Raw genomic sequence first — 15,209 nt, 5'->3', positions numbered from 1 at the left:
TATTACCCTTACAGTCTCTTAAAAATATAGATGGCAAAACAAAGGAGAAAACCCTGGCTTGATTGATTATTTCTTTAGATAGAACTAACCCAACTGATTGAATTCTCTTCCTATTGCCTCTAAAGTTCCCTGAAGAACTCTGATGAAGTCTAGAACATGAAGTGTGGCGTCTGGCCTCGTCACCTAAAGCCTTTCCTATTAGAAATCTCTCAGTCCAGTTGGGCCTTCACTCCACTCTCATCAAAATCTAATATAGAGCCTATTAATATATTGACTTGAATTCTAATCACTTTTTATCTCTAATCAAAATTCTTCTTCACAATTAAAAGTTGGCAGATACTGTCCTGTGCATTGGGACATAAAGCACATTTTCACAGAATATCTGATAATTCTGAAAGTTTCTTGCCACAACTAACATCTTGGAAAATCTATTTCTAATAATCTCCTTAATTGCTTTATTTATGGGGAATGGAATCTGGTGTCTGCAAGTAGAAAAACAAAACAAACAAACAAGTAAACCTCTCAGTGAAACACATCAGGATCCTGCTCCTTAGCTTATCCATGTTAAACATCAAATATTAGTTAAAAACAAGAGGGTGGGCAGTAAAGAACTGTGTGTGAGATGAAAGGTCAAAACCTGAAAAGCCAGCTCTGAAGTTAAAACTCTTTCTCAAAAACAGGTAGGAATGATTGGCATCTGGCGATAGTAACTGAATTCATCTGGTCTTTATCTTTGCCATATTGCTGTGGGGCATAGATTTTTGTCCTTGAAGGTACCTGAAGCTACTCTCTGTCACATGGGGGGGCCAAGTTATCTCTGTTTTTCCAGAATCTAAGCCAGTCAGCCCCAGAGCTCATTGGAAGGAGCAGGAAGGGGATACAAGAACGCTTAGGAATGCCGTGGAAGCTGTTCTTAACAACTTGTCTGCCATCACTTATCTAGTATGAGCCCACAAGTGAAGGCTTCTTTTGACACATTCTACACAGCTTCCGGAGGACAAGCACATACACAAAAGTCAAAAACTAAAAACCCATTCTGGCAGTTTGAATTTATTCACATATTCATCCTCAGTGGCCTAGTCTGACATGACACGACTTGCACTTCAAGGATTTTGTATCTCAGAAAACTTGAAAATTGGCCTTCTGTCTCCAGCCTGTTTCTCCTGATGTGACAAAGGAGTGGACTTCTCTGAAGGACTTGACCCCTGACTGAAGTGGGCATGTCACAAGTCCTTGGTTCAACTTGGTGACTGTTCACCTGCCTACAACCTGGCCTTGGATTCGTCCTGTTGCTGTTGCGAAAAAGCCCCCCAGGCGGGCCCCACGGGGAGGACCAGCCACAGGAACAAGGGGAGCCAGGTTAGGGCAGAGGCCTAAAAGGCTGCTCATTTCCAACTTTGCAAGAAACTGGCCTCTCTTGTGAATGCAAACTTTTCCTTCAAAGACTCCAGGTTCAACACTGACCATTGTAGGATGTTCTTTACTAAAACTGCCTTTCCCTCAAGGAAGGCTGCCTGTTTCCTCATGATCAGCTCAAAAGTCCCCTCCTCAGAGTAGTCTTTGTCCAGGGTTAGGCCAAATTTAGAAGACTGCCTCTGGCTGATCAACTCTTAAAACCTGTATATGATCTACTTCTTAGAGGCAATGGAGAGAGTAGGGGCTACAGGCCAGACTGGCTGAGTTTGTCTTCTGGCCTTTCCACTTCACAGCACAGCAGCCTTGGGCAAGTTATGGAAATTTTTTGTACCTATTTCCTCATCTTCAAAATGTGGAATGACATGAGTGCTTACTTCATAAGGTTACTATGAGAGGAAAATGAGTTAATTTGGATAAATGTATAGAACAGTGCCTGGCCCAAGTAAGCACCAGAACTGATCAATGTTTGCTATTATTAGCATCTAGAATTCTGAACAGTTAGTCCACTTTGTAAAGTGCTAGTTGACTATTTAGAATCAATCTGATCCTGAAGGAATGAGATGGGAAAGAGGTAAAATGGGGCAGTAAAAGGGGAATCTTGGCTTTGGGTGCTGTGGGGATGGCCTAGAGATCAGAGCCATAGGGAAGGCTGTGAGTCAGGGAGTAGGTTCTGACTTCCAGAAGCTAAGGCAGGAGTGGCAGGGCTGGGCTACATATCTTTAGTATCTAAGGGATAATGATATTGGTAACTTCTAAAGGTGAAGGCAATATAGGTAAACGAAGTGAGACAGCTAACTATATTTACCTGAACTATCGTTTCTCCTAGGGTTAACCCTGGTGGAACAGGATTAGATTAACTATAAATTCCTTTGAAGAAGAAACTGTTGTCCTGGTGCTCTCAAGGAGCTCTCAGTGAAGGTGTGTTGAGGGGATTAGCAAATGATGAATAATCAACCTGAGGTCCAGGTTGAACGTATTTGCTCCACAAACCTGGCTTGGCTAAATCCAGTGATGGCCTTTAGAGACAGCTTCAGAGATGCAGCCACTCCCATGAGTTCATCTTCCCCCTGCTTATTCAAGGTCTACCAAGAAGAAAAGGGACAGCTTTAAAAGAAATGTTTAATAGGGAGAAAATTACAACTGTGTTTTTATAGTTCCACTAAGGACGCTTCATACTTTTCTTGGGGTCGGCTCAAGAGATTCCTTTGGTGTATGAGTGGACATTCATGCAATTTTCTTCAGCAAGTTTTCTTCATTTAAAATATTTTTTTTTCTAAAATGAGATTTTAGTCAATTGGAAAATATTTTTTTAAAAAAATCATTAACATCTCTGTTGCTGTGGATAGCAAGAGATGATCCCAAATGAAAAGACTTTCTAGATTGTGTTTATTGAGACACATTTTTAGATGTTCTGAATTATCTTTTAACACTGCGCTGATATTATTTGACACCCACTACAAACAAGCTGCCAAATGGAACGTTTTAGTAACAATTAGTCAATTGTGATAACAGGAACTTAACAAACATGCTGAAAATGTGAGCATCCTTTGAAAATGAAAAACAATAACAACAATCTAAAAAAAGATAAAACAAAACCCTGTGTGTGGCAAATAAATATGAATTTTAAAAATGATGCCACAAAATAGCATACTTAAATTACATATAAAGTTAGAATTGGTGAAACTGTAGTTGCTCTCTTTTTAAAAATAATTACCAACTGACCTTTGTGGAATCATGCTGTCTCAACACAAAAGATCAGACCAAGGATCATCAGCGTTTCCCGTAAAAGACCAGAGAGCAAATATTTGAGGCTTCGTGGGCCAAGAGGCCAAACTGGGTATAATAAGTAGATATTATATCACAAATAGAAAACAAATTTCCACAATTTTTATTAACAAGATCAAAAATATAATAATAATAATTGAGTAGAATTGTTTTCGTAATATGTCTGCTAATGAGAAGAATGGATTATTGGGGTGTTTTGGTATGACATTTTACTTAATTGAGGTTGAATCTTCTTACTGTTCCCTTATCATCTAACTGATTGCAAACATTTTTCTGTAAAAATCATTCCTAGCTACTGGGGCCATAGAAAAACAGCCTGTCGGCTGGATTTTGCCTGCCGGCTGTAGACGGCTGATCTTTGGGTTAGATGCTTGGGAAGAGACCAGCAAAGCATTGTCCATAAAAGAGCAAGTAATAGTTAACTAGTAACAGCCCTTGCTAACTGCCTTCCATGTATTGTTACTGGGGTCCGGGTAATGGTGTAGTGTGCTAGTCTTCAAACAGTAAAATAGAGAGTCCATAACACAAACTTGGAATCTTTTACCAGAAATTGAGAGTAATGTGAAAATGATAGTAAGCGTCTGGATACAGGAAAAGAAACCCAGCACAGAGCAGTGTGAACTAAAAACAGCCAACAAAAAGGGGGAAGAAAAGGGCTTTCTGAATGGGTAGGAGTGGAGGGGATTCCCTTCATGTCAGTGGTAAAGGGTATAGCCTGTTCCTTAGTGAAGCGGAACCAGAAATTTAAACCCAATCCTATCCAGAATTGTATGTATCTGTGTTCAAACTAATCGTTAGTAAAATGAAAATTGTTTTTATCCTACAATCTGCAGTGGCTTCAGTTCTTACCTACAAATCACTTCACCATCTTTATAAAGTCATAACAAACATCCTCAGTGGATATATGGTATCTTAGCCGGTTACATATTGGTGCCTACTGGAGTCAAGAGTCTGAGCTTCAGAGTGAGGAAAAGAACATGAGCAGCCATGACCTCACTCCCTCATCTTCCCCTCCAACCAAATGCTCTCTTAATATGGCTTAAGTCTGTCTTTACATAAAAATGTCTTAATTTGTCCATATCCAGGTTCTACTTCACATACAGGGATCCATTAAACAAAATTCTTTGGCTTGGAACGGTAATTTATTCATTCAAAAGATTTTAATAGTTTGTGTGAGCATTTAATCCCTTTCTTATATTTTTAGTGTCCCTAGATAAAAGCATTCTTTTCAAGGAAAGGACTCAGGTAAAGAACTCGCACTTGAGAGTCAGGCTGCAGGGTTTGAATCTCAGTGTTACCCTGTGTGACTTTGGGCAAGTCACTTTTTTTCTTCAATATCAGTTAGCTCAGCTGTAAAATGGGGATAACACTTCCTACCTCACTGGATTTTTTTTTTTTTTTTTTTGAGGAAGATTAGCCCTGAGCTAACATCTGCTGTCAATCCTCCTCTTTTTGCTGAGGAAGGCTGGCCCTGAGCTAATATCAGTTCCCATCTTCCTCTACTTTATATGTGGGACACCTACCACAGCATGGCTTGCCGAGCGGTGCCATGTCCGCACCCGGGATCCGAACCGGCAAACCCTGGGCCACTGAAGCAGAACTTGCACACTTAACTGCTGTACCACCGGCCAGCCCCCACCTCACTGGATTTTTGTGAGCATTAAGTGAGTTAATCCATACAAACTATTTAGCATTTTTCCTGGTACATATTATATGCTCAATAAATGTCAGCTATTTGTGTGATTAGTTATTATTCAATTTACCTATAATATTTATCAAAATGGCAATATCATTTTTGACATCAAATGAATAGACACAATTTACAGATTCATTCACAAATGTTTTCTGTCCCAGGCATTATTGTAAGCACTGGAGATAGAGCACAAACAAAGCAGATAAATATTTGTAGTCTTGTGAGACTTTCACCCTAGGGGAGGGCGGGGGGGAACAGAGAATAAGAAAACCAAAATGCAATCAAATAAAATGTATCACATGCCAGGAGTAAAATAGGGAGTATTAAGGAAGGAGAGATTGCAGTTCAACAAAGGAAGTCTTCCTGGTTATTATGGTCTTTTCTCCTAAGGGGTTGAGAGACCTAGTCTCGGTTGCCAAACTTAGCAAATGAAAGTACAAGATGTCGAGTTAAATTGACTGGGCATCCTGTATTTTACCTGGCAACCATGCCTGGGCATGAGGGATGAAGAGGGAGTCTTGAGTTTTCCTTTGGGATAAAGGACAAACGAGTTCCCAGGATAAATTCTGACAGGAAGGGGTATCACAGAGTGTGGGAGGAAGAGGTTGCAGAGCTCTGGGGCTCCGTTTGCTCTGCTGCGGAAGCCCGGGCCCGGCCACCTAGATTTCTGCTTGTGAGTGGGCGGGAAGTGGAACATGCAGAGCCCTACAGCTTCCTCTGAACTCCTCATATTTGTTACTTAGGATCAGAGAAAGTCAGACTGAAATGATCATAGATGTCAGGTTATACAATCCTCAGGAAACACATCCGGAAATATCAAATGAGTTGCTCAATATCGTGAAGACAGTGCCTCTCTGAACCTGGATTATTGATTTAGATGCTCGAAAGGTCAGTCAGCTGCAAGAAAAAATTCTCCCTGTATGATTTTCCACTCTTCTTCTGTAATTTTTCACCTATGGTTCAGTATAGCACAATTTTCCCCAGAAAGATGATTTCCACAGTGAGTACTGATAGTTTCTACCACAGTATAATTCTTCCAATGATTCAAAGCTGTTCTCTTATACACGGTTAGGGGAGTGTTCTGGTTCTATGGTGGTGGTGGTGATTATCACATGAAATTAAAAGATGGAGCCAGCTCACTTGTACACGAGGGGAGGTGTTTTGTTCATTTCTGAAAGTTCACTTTCTGGAACAGTGCCTAGTACATAGTAGGTACTCTATAAATATGAATTTGAATAATGGATAAGGATTTGTGGTATTATGAGGTTTTCTTAAAGTCAAAACATGATTTTTGTTTAATCATTTTGAAATAAAGCTTCTTTGTATAATTCTGCCCAAAATAAGCATGTTAGAGATGTTTTCTTGCAGATGCTGAAAAATATGTATGTCATAGTAGTTCAGAGAACAGGCCCAGATAATCCTCACTTCACACTTCCTAGCTGTGACTTTTTCTTATCTTTGCACCTCAGTTCCCTCCTGCATAAAACAGGGGCAATACTACTAGTATCATACTAGTGTCTCCTTTCTCATCAAATTATTGAAATAAGCTGACATGTAAAACATTTAGATCAGTGCCTATTACATACAAGGCACTAGAATGTTAGCTATTAATATTATCTTAATCTTATATTATCCCTAGTATAATGTCTAGCACACTGTGATCTGTAAGATTGTTGAGAGGCTAAATAATGTTTATATATTAGGAAAATATTAAAATTATCTTTAATGTGTTGAGTCCTTTTGAAGATATGGCAAAAGAGTACAAGGATTAAAAACATCACTACTTAACTACTGTAGTCAGTAACACCTTAGAGAGAGAATAGGTTGAGCAATTGTAAGGATGAATAAGCCTTTGTCATTGACTTCTCTCAAGATGGAGAGCAAACAGATTTACATGGGAAGGAGGCAGTGCCTTCCCCTTCTAATCATGGGCCATATCCACCTTGGCAAGCTCAGGGCCTTTGATGAGCTTTTGTTGTCAGGAATCCAAAGAAAATACAATTAAGAGTGGGGTGGAACAGTGGTTTGTCAAGATGTGTGTTTGTATCATTTTCCCTCCCACCTTTGCCAAAGCACAAAGTACTGTATCACAGAGGTGAGTGACTCCATACTTAATCCCACAATTTGGATTTCTCTCTACCTAGCCAATAAATCCACTTGGGCTAAATTTATGGATGTTTTTCCTAATAGCCAAACCCAATGATTCCTTTTCAGCACTTCCCTCGACTCTCTGAAGTGTTTGCGGCATGCTGTCCTTTGTGAAGCTACTATATCTTTGGACTCTAAAACCCTCCCCTCAGTCCCTACCCAGCTGTCTCCTTCTCTAGCTGCTCTTCTCTCCTTCTCACTTCCCTATAGTGGCTCCTTTTTCTTTGCTCCCTTGTTATATGTTATGGTTTCCAGGGTTCTATGTTTACACTTCTTTTCTCCTTATAATTTCATCTTCACCCATGTCTTACAGTATCATATATTAACTAGTGTAGTAGGCTGACCAATGGCCTGCAAAGATACTGGGTCCCAATCCCTGGGACCTGCAGATGTTACCTTATTTGAAAAAAGAATCTTTGTAGATGTGATTACGATAATGGTTTTGTGATGGGGAAATTATCCTGGATTATTCGGGATTATCCAGATGGGCTCTAAATGCCATCACTGGTGTCTTTATAAGAGAGAGGGAGAGGAGATTTCACATAGACAGCAGAGGAGAAGACGATGTGAGTCAGAGATTATAATGATGTGGTTGCATCCAAGAAACTCCGGCAACCATCAAAGCTGGAAGCGGCAGGAACAGATTCTCCTGGGGGGCATCCAGAGGGAGCATGGGCTGCTGACACTGTGACTTTGGCCCTTTGACAGTGATTTTGGACTTCTGGCCTCCTGGCCTCCTGAACTGTGGGAAAATAAATGTCTGTTGTTTTAAACCCCACGTTAAACAGCAGCCACAGGAAACTAATACAACTAGAAAATCTAAAATCTATATCTTTAATTACTCTCTCTTTTCTGAGTGCCAGATCCACAAAACCAAATACCTGCTGGATATCTCCACCAACTTCCCATTTGACATCAGAGTTAGCCATTATCGAGTATTTGTAATGTGCTAGGCACTGTTCTAAAGCCCTTCAGAAATATTCTCTCATTTTAATACTCACTACAGTCCGATGAGGTACTCAAAATCCTCACTTTAGAATGAGGGAACTGAGAGAGAGAATTTAAGTAGCTCACCCGAGGTTGTGAAGATGTTAAGTGCTAGAGCTGGGGCTTGAGGCCCAGTGTGGTCTGGCTGCAGTCAATCACTAATGACAGTGCTCTGCTGCCTGAAATTACCTGACGTCTCAGCTACTCAGAGCCTCTGCCATGGCCAAGCAGCAGTGCGTAGCCCCTCTGAGGATAGATCACTTGAGTTAAATTCAGAGCCCGTTTACAGAGCCCCTACTACCCGCCAGGCTCTCTGTTCCAGGTCTTCACAGCCATTACCAGGGGCATTTTGCTATTATTGTTCAAATATCAAACTATCTTAGGCTGGAACATTTCCCAAATCTTATGCAATTTCAGAGTTGAAGCCTATGTCAGGAGGAAGCTCTGAGCCAGATATGAACTACTTTTGCCTCCTAAAAGCCTCATGTTTATTATCTTGTTCATCGAGTACGTGGTGGCTGTTGTGTTGCCATGGTCACTTTCACTGTGTTGCTACTGGGCCCTGGGCAAAGTGGAAAAGCTGAAACCGAAAGCAGCCTTGTTCGCATTTATAGAGTTTGACCTTCCATGCTGTGTTTGCTACATCTGGAGCCTGGCTGTCCAATATTCCCCTCTTGGTTCTTCTCTTATCGTTACCACTCGAAATGTGGACAATGGGAATAATAGCCACAATATCTTAGTCATCTACTAGGTGTGCCAAGTAGTAAGTCTATGCTGTCCTCTTAATCCTTTCCACAATTCTGCAAAGAAGGTCTTATTATTGCCATTTTATAGATGAGAAAGCTGAGGCTTATAGAGGCGAACTAATCTGTCCAAGCTCACACAGCTTATTAGTGGCAGAGTAGAGTTAGGATTGAAAGAATCAGACAATTAAAATTTTTGAACTAGATTAAAAAATTTCTTAACATAGTCTAGGTTGCTTCCTCAGGTTGCCTTGGGCAGCGCTGAAGGAGGGGACAGGAGAGAACCAGGATGCTCATGATCCAGGAAGAAGCCAACTCAGACTCCTCTCCATTCCCCAAGGAGCCAGATGTCGTGAATCCAGCCTCTGAGATTGCCTCATGCTTGGGCACAAAGAACTTTAGGAAAAATACTGATTTTTTTATTACATATATATATATAAGCGTTTTTAGGTTACCCAGTACTTCAGCATAAAAGAGCTCTTTCCGTAAGTGTGGGCGGGTAGGACCTCTCCTGTATCCTCAGAATTCTGTTAGGATAATCCCTCTGTGCAGAGGTGGATTTCCTGTGAAGCTAAAGAAGTTTAAATCTTCAGGGACTCTCATTTGCTCAGGCATATATTTTTGTAAAACTTGAAAAAGTAAAACATTTTAACCACAATGAACTAAGACCACTCTCTCTTTCCATATCAAGCTCCTCTCCATGCCCCTTCACGCTGGGTTGTGTCAGACTGGCTGTGGACGTTTTTGGTATTTCACTAATGGGAAATCGAACTGGGAATCCTCTTAGTTTGGGTTTAGTGGGCTGTATTTATGTGGATTGCAGTCACTTTCAGGTATAGCTAAGTTTTGCTATCTGTCCTCATGCAGGAATACTTTCAGAAATATTCCCACTGCATACTCATTTGGGGTCATGGAATGAAGACACAGAGTTATAGACTGAAATGCAATACAAGGATGTCCTACAGTGCCAGCAGTATGTGGAGAGTAGAGGAGAAAAAAGGTTTGAAATGTTCAGAGCCAGAAGCTCATTTGTGGAAAGTTCTTCAAATCATCCTACATGAAAACTTGTAAGCAAAAGTTTTGTTTCTCATCTCTGCGGGATTAACTCAGTTCTCTCCCATCAGGAAGTACCTGAGGGAGCAATCAGAGTACGCAACCAAAAAAAAAGTAGGAAAAATACACTATAAGGTGTGTCAGGAAGGTAATTAAAAGACAGATTTTTTTTTACGGATTTTATGATGTTTGTGGTATTTGTCAGCTTTGTAAATGTATACTTTGTGATGCCTTTTCTTTTCTTATTCAGATTAGTCACATCACACTCGTATCTATTATTTTGCACTCTTTCTATTAAAGAGGGACCCCATAATTGTATACATTTCAGATCTCACAAATCCCGGATCTGCCCCTGCCACTACAGCACTTAAAAATGCACTGACTAATCAGACTCTTCCGGGAAGGGCTGGTGGCAGGAGGGCAGTGGAGGAATTGAGACCTGTGGGCTGCCGGGGGAGTGGTTCTGGCACTGAACCAGGACTTGGGGTCCAGCTCCACTGTGAGCGCTCAGATCCCACACACCACCTGGCCCCCGTGCCTGACTCACACTACCATCGTTTTTCTGACGTGGCCAGTCTAGTGAGCAGGCAGCTGTCGTCAACCTGCTACCCATCTCCTCTCCACCTCCTATGGGGCCTAAACTGTCAGAATTAGAGATATACTACTTTGGATTTGGAAAGTTTTCCAATCTTCACAAATGAAGTGATTAAAAGCAAACATTCTTACATGCAATTTCATCGTAAATCACTCTAAGTATCCCTTAGTCCTAAGGCTTAGGAGGATGATGAGGATGACTTGACAATTTCTGAACATTCACTATTTATCAGGCCCTGTGTTACATCTGCGTGGTCTCAGTCCATCCTCCGAAAGAGGAGGGAACCGATGCTTAGAGGGGTCTTGAAGCTCTTGGCTGAACAAAATTTCACAGGGATCAGGGCACAAAAAGAGTTAAATGACAAATTAGGAGGCAAGGGCTTTAAAACTTTCAGGCATTTCACAATCATGCCTTGGGCAGCCCTGCTCTTTACAGTTTTCTCCAACTCTAGTAAAATGCTGATTGCTACTTCTCCTAATCACACGGAGCAGGGATAGTGTGCTCTACATTATGTAGGGTGTAAAAAAATAACCCCTGGCAATGAAAGTACGTTCACCCAGCATAAGGAACATAATTGGGATTAAAAGCAAAATGACACCTGGATTTCAACAAAAATCAATTACCAAGGGAGAAAGGGTTTTCAAGACAACCAGAACCAGGCAGTTAAACATTAGCTTTCAATGGTTTGAAGTGTTTAGGTTTTGCAACGGCGTGGTTTGGAAGCTCTCCAGCAGAAAAACTATTTTCTTTTAAGAGGAAAGCTCTCTGCAATATTTTCTTTGCTGAAATAATGTGATCCTTAATGACGTTTTATATGACCCAAACTTTAAATGGATCCATTATTTTAGCTGACCTCATTCTTAACTAGATTTTTACAGGTCAGCAATGAACTATCAACAGCTTCCTGATAATTAATCCTACTTACCCAAAGAACTGTTAGCCGGTTAGTCTTATCTATGCTAAGAGGAAGCTTTTATATATACCAGACTTCCTCAGTGAGTAATAAAAACCAAACTGAAATTCTGCAGAAAGGTCCAACCTTGTGAGGTTTGAGAAGGAAGAAACAGAATGAAAATTATGATGCTGCCCAGTCTTCAGCTCGTTACTTGCTAAAACTCTGTGGTTCATCTGACACAGGAATGGCTTTACAGTAGAGGCAGCAGCACAACTAGTCAGGTCAGGAGGGGCTCTCTGAGTGGCTTTATCAAATGTATGGACATTCAGCATATGCAGTTAGTCACCTGGGTGGTCCTGTTTGAGAAGCCACGAGGAGGGCATCTCAAATAGCAACATGGTAGTTCCCACTGGAAGATAATTTTCTACAATTAGAGATTCATTCTTTTGGCTCTGGAGATCGTTAGGAGTCAACTATTAAAATACAACTGCAGTCTTCGGTTGTCACCTACCTCAAAGCACGATAGGAGGAAGGGAGAAAGGCATGTTTTTATTACTGATGTAAAGGATCCCAAGAAGAAGAAAGGTGATGAAATAGTAGACTTGCTTTGTTCAAATGGCAGAGAGAGTAGGGAGTTAATGCTGGTCTCATCTAGCAATTTGTAAATAGGTTGTTTGAACATATGAGTCTTAACATGTTCATAGACTGTGGGTGTGTGTGTATGTGTATGTAAAATGAAAAGGCTTATTATTAGATTCAGCCTCTCGTCAGCATAATATAAAGTTCCTCAGGTAAGGGCAGGATTTATAATTAAAGCATTTCTGCATCTGCTAATTGCCCATGACACGTACCTTTCTTTCCAAGGCAAGTTTCTGAATTTCAGCGATGATTTATTATAGATCTATTTCTTGTCAGGTTAGAGACTTATCCCCAATAGCAGTTCAAACCTGAGCTGTTCAAGTAGATCTGGACAGAGATCCATTCAGATGCCTTTCTCTAAGAGAGGCCATGAGGCCCCACACCAGAGAAAATACAACAGAAATATGGCAACTGACCCAAGGCTATATGTGTTTATTACTCCCTGTAGTGATGATGCAAGTTTTTGAACAGTTAGTTGTATGGTGGTGACTTTATACAATAAACCAAGCAGAGATCAGACTGTGTGGTGAAGCTCAGCAAAGCTAGACTTGGAACCTCAGAAGACCGAGGGACATTCTCTCTCGAAAGGAATGAAGTCTGAGCAGACACAGAGTTTAATATTTCCTCCTCCAAGTGCAAGTGTTCTGTAAATATCCTGAGCTTATTTATAAACTCGTTGATAGAGATCTATCAATGACTCAGAAAAGTAATGCCTAGCTGAAAGGTGAGAGAAAGACCTACTGGTGACCATCAGGTTATGTCCCAATTCTTTTTATACGTACCCTTCAAAAAAAATGGTGGATTTTCTGTAATTTTCCTGTAAATGGTACAATCACTGTATTCTTACTCTGCATAAGTTATTTTAAATAATTTTTTAAAGAATAGGTAGGGTATGAATATAGGAATATAATACTTAAAATGTATCACAGAACTCTGCCTCGTCTCTCTTTATGACTTTTCTAAGATCATCTTTTCCAGTCTCCATGTATTTGAAGACATCTTTACATGGATGGATCTTCTCTTCTTTCTGCCTTCACTGTCACCACCTTAGTGTAGGCCAGTGGCTGTTTTGATCACTGTACAGAGTGATAAATCTACTTCACAGCACAATCTAGTACTTGCATATCTGTATGTATAAGCACAAAAAGCTGAAAGGAAATGTCAGGAATTGTACGACGGCCTCTCAGATTTTCTATTGTACATCATTCTGTTTCACTCTGACTGGGCAAGACCACCAAAATGATTGTGTGACCCTAATGGGTTGTGACCCACAGCTCGAAAAACAGTTCTTGTCACCTTCCTGCTCAAAGCCTTCAGTGCCTTCTCGCACTTATAATAAAATCCAAGCTCCTCACCATGGCCTACAAGATTTAGCCCTTGACTTTTTCTCCAGCCTAATCTTATGCTCTCTCTCCCTTCCTCAACATGCTTTGGCTCCATAGAACTCGTTTAAGCTCCTCCAGGACACTAGATTCTTGTCTGCCTGGGTACAAGCTGTTCCCTCTGCCAGGAACACTCTTTCTCCAACTTGTCATGGCTAGCTGTCCCTTATCCTTTAGTTCTTGGCTTAATTATCTTCTCTATAGAGAGGTCTTTCTTGACCACCCAGGTTGAAATAGGTCATCTTTTCTTTTTTTTTTAATTTTAATTTTCTTTTAACCTTTTGACCCCCATCACTCATTTCTCCCATCCCCTGCCTCTGGCAACCACTAATCTGCTCTCCGTATCTATGAGCCTGTTATTTTAGACTCCACACATCAGAGCGATCATATGGTATTTGACTTTCTTTGTTTGATTTATTTCACTTAGCGTAATGCCCTCCAGGTCCACCTATGTTGCAGCAAATGGCAAGATTTCATTCTTTTTTATGGTTGAATAATATTCCAGTGTGTGTGTGTGTGTGTGTGTGTGTGTGTGTGTCTACATATATTTATACCCCAATGTTTTTACCCACTCATCTATCGATGGACACTTAGGTTGTTTCCATTTCTTGGCTATTGTAAATACTGCTGCAATGAACATGAGGGTGCATATATCTTTTCAACTTAGTGTTTTTGTTTTCTTCAGACAAATACCCAGAAGTGGAATTGCAGGGTCATATAGTAGTTCTATTTTTAATTTTTTTGAGGAAACTCCATACTGTTTTGCTTAGGGGCTGCACCAATTTACATTCCCACCACAGTGCACAAGGGTTCCCTTTTCTACACACTTTTGTGAACACTTGTTATTTCTTGCTGTTTTGATAATAGCCATTCTAACAGGTGTGAGGTGATATCTTATTGTGGTCTTAATTTGTATTTCCCTGATGATGAATGATGTAGAGCATCTTTTCATGTACCTGTTAGCCATCTCTATGTCTTCTTGGGAAAAATTTCTATTTAGATCTTCCGCCCATTTTTTAATCAGATTTTGCTTTTCTTGCTATTGAGTTGTGTGGGTTCTTTCTATATTTTGGATATTAACCCCTTATCAGATAAATGATTTGCAAATATTTTTTCTCATTTAGTAGGCTGCCTTTTCATTTTGTTGATGGTTTCCTTTGCTGTGCAAAAGCTTTTAAATTTGATCTAGTCCCACTTTTTTTTTGCTTTTGTTACTTTCGTTTTTGGTGTCAGATTCAAAAATTCATCACTAAGACTTATGTCAAGAAGCCTACTGCCTACGTTTTCTTCTAGGAGTTTTTAGGGTTTCAGGTCTTACGTTCAAGTCTTTAATCCATTCTGAGTTGATTTTTGTGTATGGTGTAAGATAGTGATTCCAGTTTCAGTCTTTTGCAGGTGTCTGTCTCGGTTTCTGAACACTATTTATTGAAGAGACTGTCCTTTCCCCATTGTATATTCTTGGCTCCTTTGTCGTAAATTAATTGACCATAGATGCATGGGTTTATTTCTGGGCTCTCTATTCTGTTCCATTAATCTATGTGTCTGTTTTTGTGACAATACTATACTGTTTTGATTACTATAGCTTTGTAATAGAGTTTGAAATCAGAGAGCATGATGTTCTTCTTTCTCAAGATTTCTTTGGCTCTTGGCTGTCTTTTGTGGTTCCACACAAATTTTAGGACTGTTTTTTCTATTTCTGTGAAAAAAGCCATTGGAATTTTGATAGGAATTGCATTAAATCTGAGGATTGCTTTGGGTAGTATGGGCATTTTAACAATACTAATTCTTTCAATCCATTAACATGGAATATCTTTCCATTTATTTGTGTCTCCTTCAATTTCTTTCCTTAATGTCTTATAGTTTTCAGTAAACA

Source organism: Equus caballus, chromosome 10 (assembly GCF_041296265.1).
Source record: "Equus caballus isolate H_3958 breed thoroughbred chromosome 10, TB-T2T, whole genome shotgun sequence".
In the NCBI taxonomy this organism is placed as follows: Eukaryota; Metazoa; Chordata; class Mammalia; order Perissodactyla; family Equidae; genus Equus; species Equus caballus.
The sequence above is the reverse complement of the archived record's forward strand: the minus strand, read 5'-3'. Positions refer to the sequence as shown.